At 40.2% G+C, this 10,542-nt stretch overlaps 1 protein-coding gene across 50 annotated transcripts in view; it reads right to left on the bottom strand.

Moving 5' to 3' along the window:
• Positions 1 to 10,542, bottom strand: part of ncor1 (nuclear receptor corepressor 1) — a 92,889-nt gene that overhangs the window by 82,289 nt on the left and 58 nt on the right. For 47 of the 50 annotated variants that reach the window (XM_083531515.1, XM_083531505.1, XM_083531507.1 and 44 more), the window contains exon 1: positions 10,282 to 10,456. The gene's annotated coding sequence lies outside the window, so the exon portion shown is untranslated. Of the gene's footprint in view, positions 1 to 10,281; positions 10,457 to 10,506 lie in introns of those variants that run through there. The other 3 variants (XM_083531518.1, XM_083531493.1, XM_083531490.1) reach the window with 2 other exon arrangements.

Genomic DNA, 10,542 nt, shown 5'->3' on the forward strand with positions numbered 1-10,542 from the left:
GTTCCGAATTCAGCTTTTTTTACACCCGTGATTTTAACGACCAGCTGCGTTGGGAGAAGGGTTGCCAGATCTGACCACAGTCACCAGATATAAATCGAACCACAAGAGAAGAGGCAGATCGCTCTTTTCCCATAGTATTACTCCACCCTTTGACGCAGCAGTTCGAAACAATATGATTGACAATATGCTAAAACACTGCACAGTTGACAAAACTCGAGATTTCACGTTGGTACCTGCTGTAAAAACACTAAAAAGAAAAAAAAGTATTCTGAGATCATATTATACGATCGTATTTCACAGCCCGAACTGAGTCTCGGTATTAGTATTCGCACAACTGCTTGTGTTAGTTGTGTGTGTGTGTGTGTGTGTGTGTGTGTGTGTGTGTGTGTGTGTGTGTGTGTGTTTTAGCTCTCTGTTTAAACTACATCTTGCACTTAAAGGAAACAGACTTGCTTTTTCAGATTGCTCTGGTCTCAACGCGTGTTCGTATTCATTAATGAACAATTGAAATTGGAAGTCTATAAATCCGTCCATCCTGATCTTCCTCTCAATCAGCATATCACCATTTTTTAGGCACAATTGCTAAATACCTATTCATTCTTTTTACGTTACACAGAAACCATTCACAGAAACCTCCACATCCTGTGTCATGCGTCACAGACCGAAACACAAACGGTGCACCTGGTGAAGAGAGAGAATGTACAAGTGACAGAATGCTGTGAAGCCAGATATGGAGGAGGAAAAAAAACAAAACAAAGAGCAGAGTTTGGTTTGGGGGGGTCGAAGATTCAAGAAAGACACTACGTCCTGAGAAAGCACGGAGGCTTTGTTAAGAAAGCAAACATAAGAACCCATCTACTGCACTGATGTCATCGAGTCGGCCAGGAATCTAATAACGCCGTATCTCCACCGTTTCGGGTTTTAACATTTGGACATGGTTTCTTGACACTTGACTGGGGGCGTTCAGGGATTTCGTCTTCGGACACAATCCTGACTTGCGAATACGTTCCCTGAACGTTGTGCCGAACCGCACGACTCCCGAGATACCCACAAAGCATATATATATATTACAGGGCACGAATACGAGGCTTAAAAAAAAAAGGAGCATTTTTATGCAGCGTAAGCTCGCACCGTTCCCTCTCGCTGTCAAGTTTCGTATCTCGTTATCTAGCACCTTGCGGGGAGAGGGGGGTGTGTGAAATCCTTCCTCTTTCTGGATGCAAAGGCTGAAGTGCAGTTCTTCTCGGTGACCGCATGCGCGCTTCACCATTACAGCAGTGGTTAGAAGATTACAAGTGTTTATGCTGCAGTCTGGGATCAGCACAAGAGCATGAAGCGGCTAATGTTTGCGCAGGGTTTAGTCTGGGTGGGATCGATTCTGAGGCGTTTATCCTCCTAGTGTGGTTCATTTGGGGGGAAAAAAATTTAATTGCCGTGATCGTGCTCGGGGGTGTGTCAGACATCCGGTCTGAAATGGCCTTCACAATAGTGGCTTCTTTATATGATTCCCAGCTTCAAACGAACTGCTTTCGAAGGCTTCCAGCTTCCCAACTGCAACCAATTACTAGTAGGGTACCTAGCAAAACAGCAGAGTAATAGCAGGCCTTATTCGTGGAGGATAAGTATATCGGGTAGACAAAAGAAAAAAGTCATTCAGGCTTCTTTAATAAAAAATAAAAAAGGAGGGAAAATGACCAGTCCAGATTAATAAAATCGGGGCGTACCTGTAAAATAGAAGACCACTTGTAAGTTAATCATACAAGATCGCACTAATGACCGCAACTAAAAAAACCGAGGTACGGTCAGAACCAGAAATTTTGTGTGCCATTAAGTCAAGAAGCTTTTATTGACATTTCTACCAGACAGACAGACAGACAGAGTTGTAAAATGAGAACGTTCGTCCAGAACCCGGGTGCTACATAAACAACATAAAGCTAGACAACAGAACACGGAGCTCAGAACTAAAGTAAGTGTCCTCGCCACATAAAGTGCATCGTGTACAACCGAGTGCAAACAGTGGGGACAAAAAACTAACAATAGAAACACACAATAGCAAATTACATGCCCCATAGTTCTTAAAATGACTAGGATATCCCAAAATCCTGAGCTCTTCTCGTGTGCTACATAAGCAAAATCTTCATGTAAACCCAACATGCAACACCAGCTGAGCTCACGTACTCATGCCATTTGCATAAAATCTAATCACTAGTGTAACAGGCTATACCTGGCACGCATCCTACAGCAGGCTAGAAAGCCATCATACAAGAGCAAAGCGTTGTCAAGTCCCTGAATGAAGAACTTCGATCATCGAAACCAATAAAATCGATCAGCCGAGTTGTTGGCGCTGTAGTAGATTCCAGCCAGTTTTGATTGAACTACATTTATGCTATTTATGTTATTGAAAAGACGATCTTATCCAGAGAGAGACGTACAATTCTCTCATTTCTGCAACTATGCAGTTCAGAGTGACCAAGCAAAGTCCAGGAGTGGCAGCTTGGTGGCGCTGAGATTTGAACTTGTGACCCCATTAATCTGCAGATATCTACTAAATCCCCCAATTCTCCATCTTTCCACTAAACGTGTTCACATGGCCACATCTCATACGTACATGTATCATCAGAGCGAAATGGCTCAGGACATATTTGGAAAGATAATTTTTCTGACAACATACAAAAAGAAAGATGTGATCTATTGCTTGGACTGACCTCTGCAGAAATGCTAGGTTCTCTATTCTTTATGTGACCCACAAAGAAAATAAGAAAAGTAAAAAAAAAAAAAAGCCTCTCAGCCGTTGCTTTTTTTCCCCTTTCTGGCTTGTGCGGTGTAAAAACCAAACCAGTTCACAAACGAACAGAAAGCATCGGACACGTCAAACGTGTGTTCTCCTAACACACCGAATGTCAGGCGTGAAACTGCTCCAGCCACTTTCAAAACAACCAACCAGAAGCCTGTTTCTGTAGTAGACGTGTGTTAGATAATCAGGTGACCAACGATTTTTGGATCGCCAAACCTGGCAATTCTTTTTAAATCGCTTGTTACTCTGTACTGAGACTGACGCCCGCAAAGTGCATGTTAACACTTAAAGCACAACGTCTCTCTGACCTCTACAGGGAACTCCTAGCTACGTTTACTGTGGCCTCTTTGTAAGAGGTTTCGGTGACTGAAAAAATCCCAGACCCCTTGTGAAACTATCTTCTGACTAAATCCGGGCGTTGATTTGGTTCAACATGTTATATATTTATTAGAGGTGTAACGGTACACGTCCTGAAAACTTGCCATCGCCATTGCAAGCGACGTGGATTCTTCTGCGTTTTATGTACAGCTTCAAGAATTTCTCTCAAACTGAGAAAATCCTGACAGTTCCACATATCGAGGGAGTGAATAAATAAAAGATGGAGGGAATGAAGACATTTGTTAAATTATGCTGAAATAAGTAGAACAACAAAATACATCATATCTTTAGAAAATTAAATATGAAAAAAATTCAACTGGGGTGATTTAATCAATTTAATTGGTGCTAATTTAATCGATTACTCAATTTATTCAATATAATAAAGTGTATTGCATTAATTTGATTTATTCCATTTTTTTGTATATTTTATTTGCATAAAATATTTCAGATTTTATTTTTTTTTTTTTTAAGTAAGCCGTTGACGTTTACAAATGTTAATAATAAGACTGCGTTTATTATTTAAAAAGCGGGAAGCAATTTTACGTTTTGAATTTCTTCCCCCGACCGTACCGAAACTGAACCAATCCGGAATCAGAGGGACAGCAATATTTTTGCATTGAAAAAAAATGGTGAAATTATTTTCAGAGTGGCATGGATAAAAAACTGTGGGTGAAACTATGCATGTGAATCAAACAATTTTGCAAACATAAAACTAAATCAATTACTAATAAACTAATGATTGATACCGTCTGTATTGTCTCACATTGTCCGTTTTGTCTTGTATATAGTCCAAGCTAAATTTATAGTGTTATTTATGTTTGTACTTTTGAGTCACCAACAGCTGGTGTATCAAAACACTTGGCCAACAAACCTGATCCTGATATTGTAAATACAAATTGCTTTGCTATTTTAAAAAATATGCATGTTAGACAGAGACTTTAAAAATGAAGGGCAGAAACATGAGCTCTGAAGCGAAAACAGAGCTCCGAAGTCGACTGAAATGCCCGAACATGATCACATCATCAGCGTTCTGCTATACATACATACAGTACTGGGGAAAGGTTTAGAGCACTTGTGAAACATTGGTTTAAAATAAAAATGCTTAAAAAGAGGGGGGTTAATAGTTTATCTGTATCAATTAACAAAATGAACGTCTAAAACCAGGCAATATTTGGTGTGAACACCCTTTGTATTAAAACAGCATTAAATCTGGGTACACATGCACACGGTTTTAGAAGGAAGTCGACAGGTAGGTTGTTTTTTAACATCTTGGAGAACTAACCACACATCATCTGTGGATGTAGACATGTCTCAATGTAATCCCAGACAGACTGAATGACGTAGAGATCAGGACCATGTGGGGGCCAAAACTATTAATTCCAGTACTCCTTGTTCTTCTCTACACTGTATGTGTGATCTTGGCTGTATGTTTTGGCTCGTTGTCCTGGTGCAGAATACATTTGGCACGTATCAAAGACCTCCTTGATGGTACTACATGATGAGCTGTGCTCAGTCTTGCCTTGGTGTAAGACCTGTGACATAAAACTGTCTTCCACAACCTCAACCTAGTAGCAGAGTCTTTCTGTACCTCACCCAGTTTGATGCCTCCTACAAAACTGTTTCTGACCATGTTTTAACCATCCATTTGTAATTGATGATCTTTAGCATCTACTGTCATTGGTATCATTGCTTAATCCGCACACCTGACTTTGATCCTACAAAATTCCCTTTGTCCAATTGTGCAAAGTGTGGAAAAATTAGGAATTAAAAGCCAAAATATTGCCCACTCCAGATATTGACTTGATTTTGATTTATCTTATGTTCACTTATTTTCCATTTTAATTGGCAAATATAAACTATTACCATTTTAATTTGTGAAAGCATTTTCATTTTTCAGCACTTTGGTTCCACACCTGCCTGCACGGTACTATATATACACCGCATGTGCAACTTCATTACATGCAAATGATTATAGCACCGAGTTCCTCTGTGACTGTCACGCATTTGTGTCTCAATACATTGTGTCATCAGGGTTTCCGCAGGTTTCGCAAAGTCAAACTTAAGACTTTATAGGACCATTAAGAATGAAGACCTATTAAAGACCAATATCACGACATCAAAAAACAAAAAAAAACGCACACAAACACGGTGTGAGCAACTGGTCTTAACCGAGGCCTAAATGTGTATTTTTCAAGCTTTTTTAAACTTGCGCTTCCTCGTAGCTGAAAAACTTATCAGTTTTACGCCTGTGGTGCAATCCGAGGGAGATTCGGGCCAACAACAGAAAGCCGATTGGCTGTTGCATGTTGATCTCATTTGTAGTCGAAATCCTGCGAAATATATTTGGACTAGCGAAAGAAAGAACTACAACACCAGCGAGACTTTTTAAAGACCCTGCGAAAACCCTAATCAAAACTAATTTTTTTGCTCAAAATATCCACAAAACCCAGCAATTTTACAGCTCCATCCTTCGATCCGGCTGCTCGCAACATGGAGTCTGACTCGAGCGTGGAAACGCAGACGGTCGCGGATCGATCGTTTTGTTGTGAGCGCTGCGGAGCTTCGCCTGCCATGAACAAGCTGAGGTTAAAAAAGCACAAGGGGTTAGCATCAAAAAAGTCCACCAACCGGACACGTCGCAATCACAAAGTTGTTCTTTTGTAATATCGGGATGCGCATCAGCGTCTGAAGGAAGATTCGAGCGTGGCGTTCGTTTGATCGCTCTCCGACTTTGCAGATGATGCGTTAAAAACCTGGATCAAACGCTCTCGATCTATATTGTCTAGATCTATATTGTGTATATAAACACGGCAAAGAACATATTGTATACAAAAATGGAACAAATACAACTTCAGATGACGTAAATCTTGGGGGGAGGGGGGGGAAAAATGGAGGCAACGTGGCAGAGAAAACGGCACAATAATTATACGTCGTGTGCTGGGCTACTGCTGTCTCACTGCCAGCAGATCGGGCAAGTCTTATAAAAACCGAGAGCTGGACGCAATGAAAAATAAGGATCACGCCCCTTAAACACACACTCACACACTATCGATTAACACTGCGTTATTTGCAAAAGTATTGGAACGCCGAGCCTTTTCCATATCCATATGTGGGTCTTCCACAAACTGTTAACCCAAACTCAGATGCACACAGCTGTATATGTTTGTCTTTGGATGCGGTAGCATGAACGCTTCCCTTTCACTTGAACTAGGAGACCCGAACCTGTTCCAGCATGACAATTCCCCTGTGCACAAAGCCACCACCATGCTTTAAGTGAGTTGGAGTAGAAAATCTCCTGCTATAGAGCTCCTCGTGTATGTACCTGACTTTACCAACACCCTTGTCGCTGTCTGAGCACAAATCTCCATGATCACGGTCCAAAATCTAGTGGAACATCTTCCCGGAAAAGTGGAGGTTATTGTAACAGGTCTAAATGTGGAACAGATGTTCAGAAAGCACGTACGAATCTTATGGTCAGGTGCCCATAAACTTTCGTCTATACACTATATGGACAAAAGTATTGAAACACTGGCTTTTACAAGGCATATGCGGTTCTTCCATAAACTCTAGATCTTGAGTGCCCTGCTTTAGAGCTTTGATCTCAACCCTACTTAACACCTTTGGGATGAATTGGAACGCTGACTGCACCCCAGGTCTTCTCACCTCACCTACACCAGTACATGACTTTACTAACACCCTTGTGGCTGATGAACACAAATATCCACAAGCACACTCCAAAATCTAGTGGAACATCTTCCCAGAAGAGTTGAGGGAATCATAAGAGCTAAAATTGGAACTGAAGGTGGCACGCGATGCTCAAAAAGCAAATACTTATGACCAGTTGTCCCCAAACTTTTGGCAAAATATTGCACGTAGCAGAAACTAGCAGTCCTTTTTACACTGGAAACAGATCAAGTGTTGAAAATTGCATACAGGATTCTATTCTATTTCCTCAATTTGGGTTTCCTCCAACCTCCCAAATACATTCCACTGAGTAGACTTGCTAAAGGGTTTTTCCTAAACAACCAGGTCTTGGTGCAATTTCTTATTTTACATTTGCGCCGTAATTTTCTTCCCGTCTGATTTATTTTGCCCTCATCCTCCTCTGAGTAACAAAGCTGAATTGAAAGCCGTTTTTTTTTTTCTTCATTTCTTTTCTAAACTCGGCCAGAGGTCGTCCGATATCGTGAGACTGCGATCGTTTTATTGCTGCCGTTCTCGACCAACAATAGCAGAACAACAAAATACGAAACGGGGTAAAAGGTTTCTTATGGGAAGATTCGTGTGAATCTTCTGCATTCGCAGTCAACTCACTTCTCCATGTTCACGTTTTGTGACATGTCTGGGGCTGAATATTGGGGAATTAAATAACGAAAGAAAAAGAGAACACGCCGATCAAATCGCGACGTATATTTTGAGTAAAACTATGTGCGTGGGTTCTGTTTTATTTCCTGAAGCTGAATGTGCATCTCCTGACGGGTAGTTTGCGTTTCCAGGCGAATTTTGGAAACACTTAAGTATGTATGAGAATTAATGGTAATTAATTTGAAATTTGAGGAAATGTATGTGAACTGTACCATATACAAACAAATATTTAGAATATACAAAAGCATTTTGTTTGGTCAGTTGTTATCGAAAATTAGTAATTGTTGGTATCATTTTGTTGCACAAAGAAGTTTTAAACAAATGTATAATATTTATGGAATTTACATGAATAATCGCAAAAAAGATGGACATTTTTTGACATTTTGTGTGCAGGATTTAAGAAATGATGCATGTAAGTGCTGTGTTCATGTGAATGATGAATGTGCAGGGTAGAAATTCAACTGAAATTGCAATAATTCCGGTTGTTTAACCCAAATCAGATTAATTTAATTAAATTAAATTTAAGTTCCCTGTTACAGACTAACCTGCAATTTTCTAAATTCACAGTTTATTCCCATGGAAATGTTCTTGTCTGTAACCAGTGTCTGCAATATGTCAACTGTTTTTATACTATATAATTTATAAAAATGTTTCCTTTATTGGAGGTTTAATTCCAATCGAAAAGTCTCCCTATGAAACTATTCAATACTTGTGCATAAAGCGGACTCTTGAGTTCGGCTCGTGGCGTCACGCTGGCGATAGTCAGGCCACATCTGATATTGGAATGATAAGAAGGGGCACTTTTACCCCGTGTTCACACCAGCAAGCGTCAAGTCACTCGTTTCCCTTCGGACTAGTTGAAGCTCAATCTCGGTAAGCCACTAATCAGGTTGAAAACCAGTTGCCTGTTTTCCATATTATGCAAAACATTAGATTTTGCATATATTACATTCCAGGCTTCGCACTAGCATTGTATGCAGAGCAGCGGCGTGTTTTAGTTTTAATAAAAAGGACATGCCACATGACACTTGTCAATCAGTAAACCAGACCAAACTGCAGGTAGGAACTAAACGTAGTGGGGAATGAAGACAACATGTGACATTGGAATGGTCTTGAAGATTTTGAACTGCTGATGATGAATTATAATAATAATAATAATAATAATAATAATAATAATAATAATAAATCACAGCTCGGTGATGTGCACATTCACAGACAACTAATAGTCACCTGTGAGTGTGGAGTGATCTCAAGGTAGTGATACAAGGTGAATTAAATTCAATTTTATTTGTAGAGTGCTTTCGACCAACAAACATTGTGCCAAAGCAGCTTTAGTGAGACATATTAGCGAGCCAGTGGCGATAACCGTAAGTAAATAATCCCTGACACGGTATGAGGAGGAAACCTTGAGAGGAACCAGGCTAAAAAAAACGAACACGTCCTCGTCTGGATGACACCGAGCGTCTATTCGTTTTGTCGTTGTTCGGGTGCACGGCTTAGTAAATGCAGAGCTGTTGACCAACTGCAAAGCCATTGTAGACCAATGTTTATATTAAAATACAGCCCAAATCCATCTTCGGAGTTCTTCAGTGGCTCAGTTACCCCTTTATAATTTTAGCAGTACGTCATATCAAGTAGTGAAGCTCACCTTTATTCAGGGGGGAAAAAAGTGGATCTAGAAAAAAAAAGTATATATATATTATATATATAAAAAAATAAGAATTGAAAAGGGGAGCCGGGGAAACAAAGTGCGCATGCGCGTGAACTGTCAGAACGCTGCTAAAACCACATGCTGACCCTGTGGATCATTATTACTCGTTCCTACGCAGTAAAACAAGGAAAATATAGACTAGTGAAGCTTTAAATAATAAAAGACGTGCAACCTTATATATATATATATAAAAATTTAAAAAAATAAAAATAAAAAAAAAGCTCACTTCAGCAGTAATCGCAATTACATTGACACGCAACATGAACAAATAAACCAGATCAGTTCAACGTTTTGTTTGCTGTAGAAGTCTAATCTTAAATCGGAATGTGCTTTAGCAAAACACACACACATCACTGACCCTGTATTCCAATTTAGAAGGGCACAGTTTATGCCCACGATAAGCTTCCTTTATAAGAAAAACAACATGAACTCGGTTGTGATGTCCCTCACTCTCTGATCGAGGTCTAATCCACTGACATTATAAACATATTCATATATTAGAGCTGCTAGAACTGCCCAAAGCCTCTTCTCCGGGCTGGAAAAACAAGCCACCTTTATAATAATAGTATTTATATCTCCACAAACCCTACATGTTCTCCATCACCTTAAACCCGAGCTTGATTTCAGCGTCTAGGTATCGCAGGAGTCGCTCACAGAGTCTATCTTTGTCGAATAACACCACGCTCCTGCTCGCCATCGTCAGAACAAGGAAAGGCCATGTTTCAAACACACCGTTCGGAAATACTGAAGGTCGGTTTTGTTTTTGGATAAACAAACACCCGTGGGAAGGTTTCTAGCGGGTGAAAACGTGACCACGGTGCGCACACGACACCGAGATCCAGCGCTGATGCAGAGCTTTCAGTCTGAACATTTCACCTTCCTGAATCAGGCCGCCATGTTGGAACGGCTAACATGCTAAGCTAACTTCAGCCGTTCCAACACAACCAGGCTTCCAGTCCAACACTAACACACAAGGCGCCGTTTTTTGCCTTAAATAACCAGAAATCTTTCCAACATGCACCAACGCACTCACCTCATCTCCTTAAACCGAAAAGGACCAACTTGTGGATCTGAAACGAGGTTTCTTTTTTTAATATTCCGCCTCCGCTGGACTGCGCTGCGCACAAGACTGCTGCACACATATACCTCAATGTTACTATTTGTCCTGGCAGCTCAAAATAAAAATTGTCAAATTTACATCATATTAATGTTTTAAAAAAATTAAAAAACACGGGTGATAAAATTAATTTGTATATACTCTCGTTTCATGCAACACCATTCGATGTGTTTGAGT

Source organism: Silurus aristotelis (genome assembly GCF_946808225.1).
Source record: "Silurus aristotelis genome assembly, chromosome: 26".
Classification (NCBI taxonomy): domain Eukaryota; kingdom Metazoa; phylum Chordata; class Actinopteri; order Siluriformes; family Siluridae; genus Silurus; species Silurus aristotelis.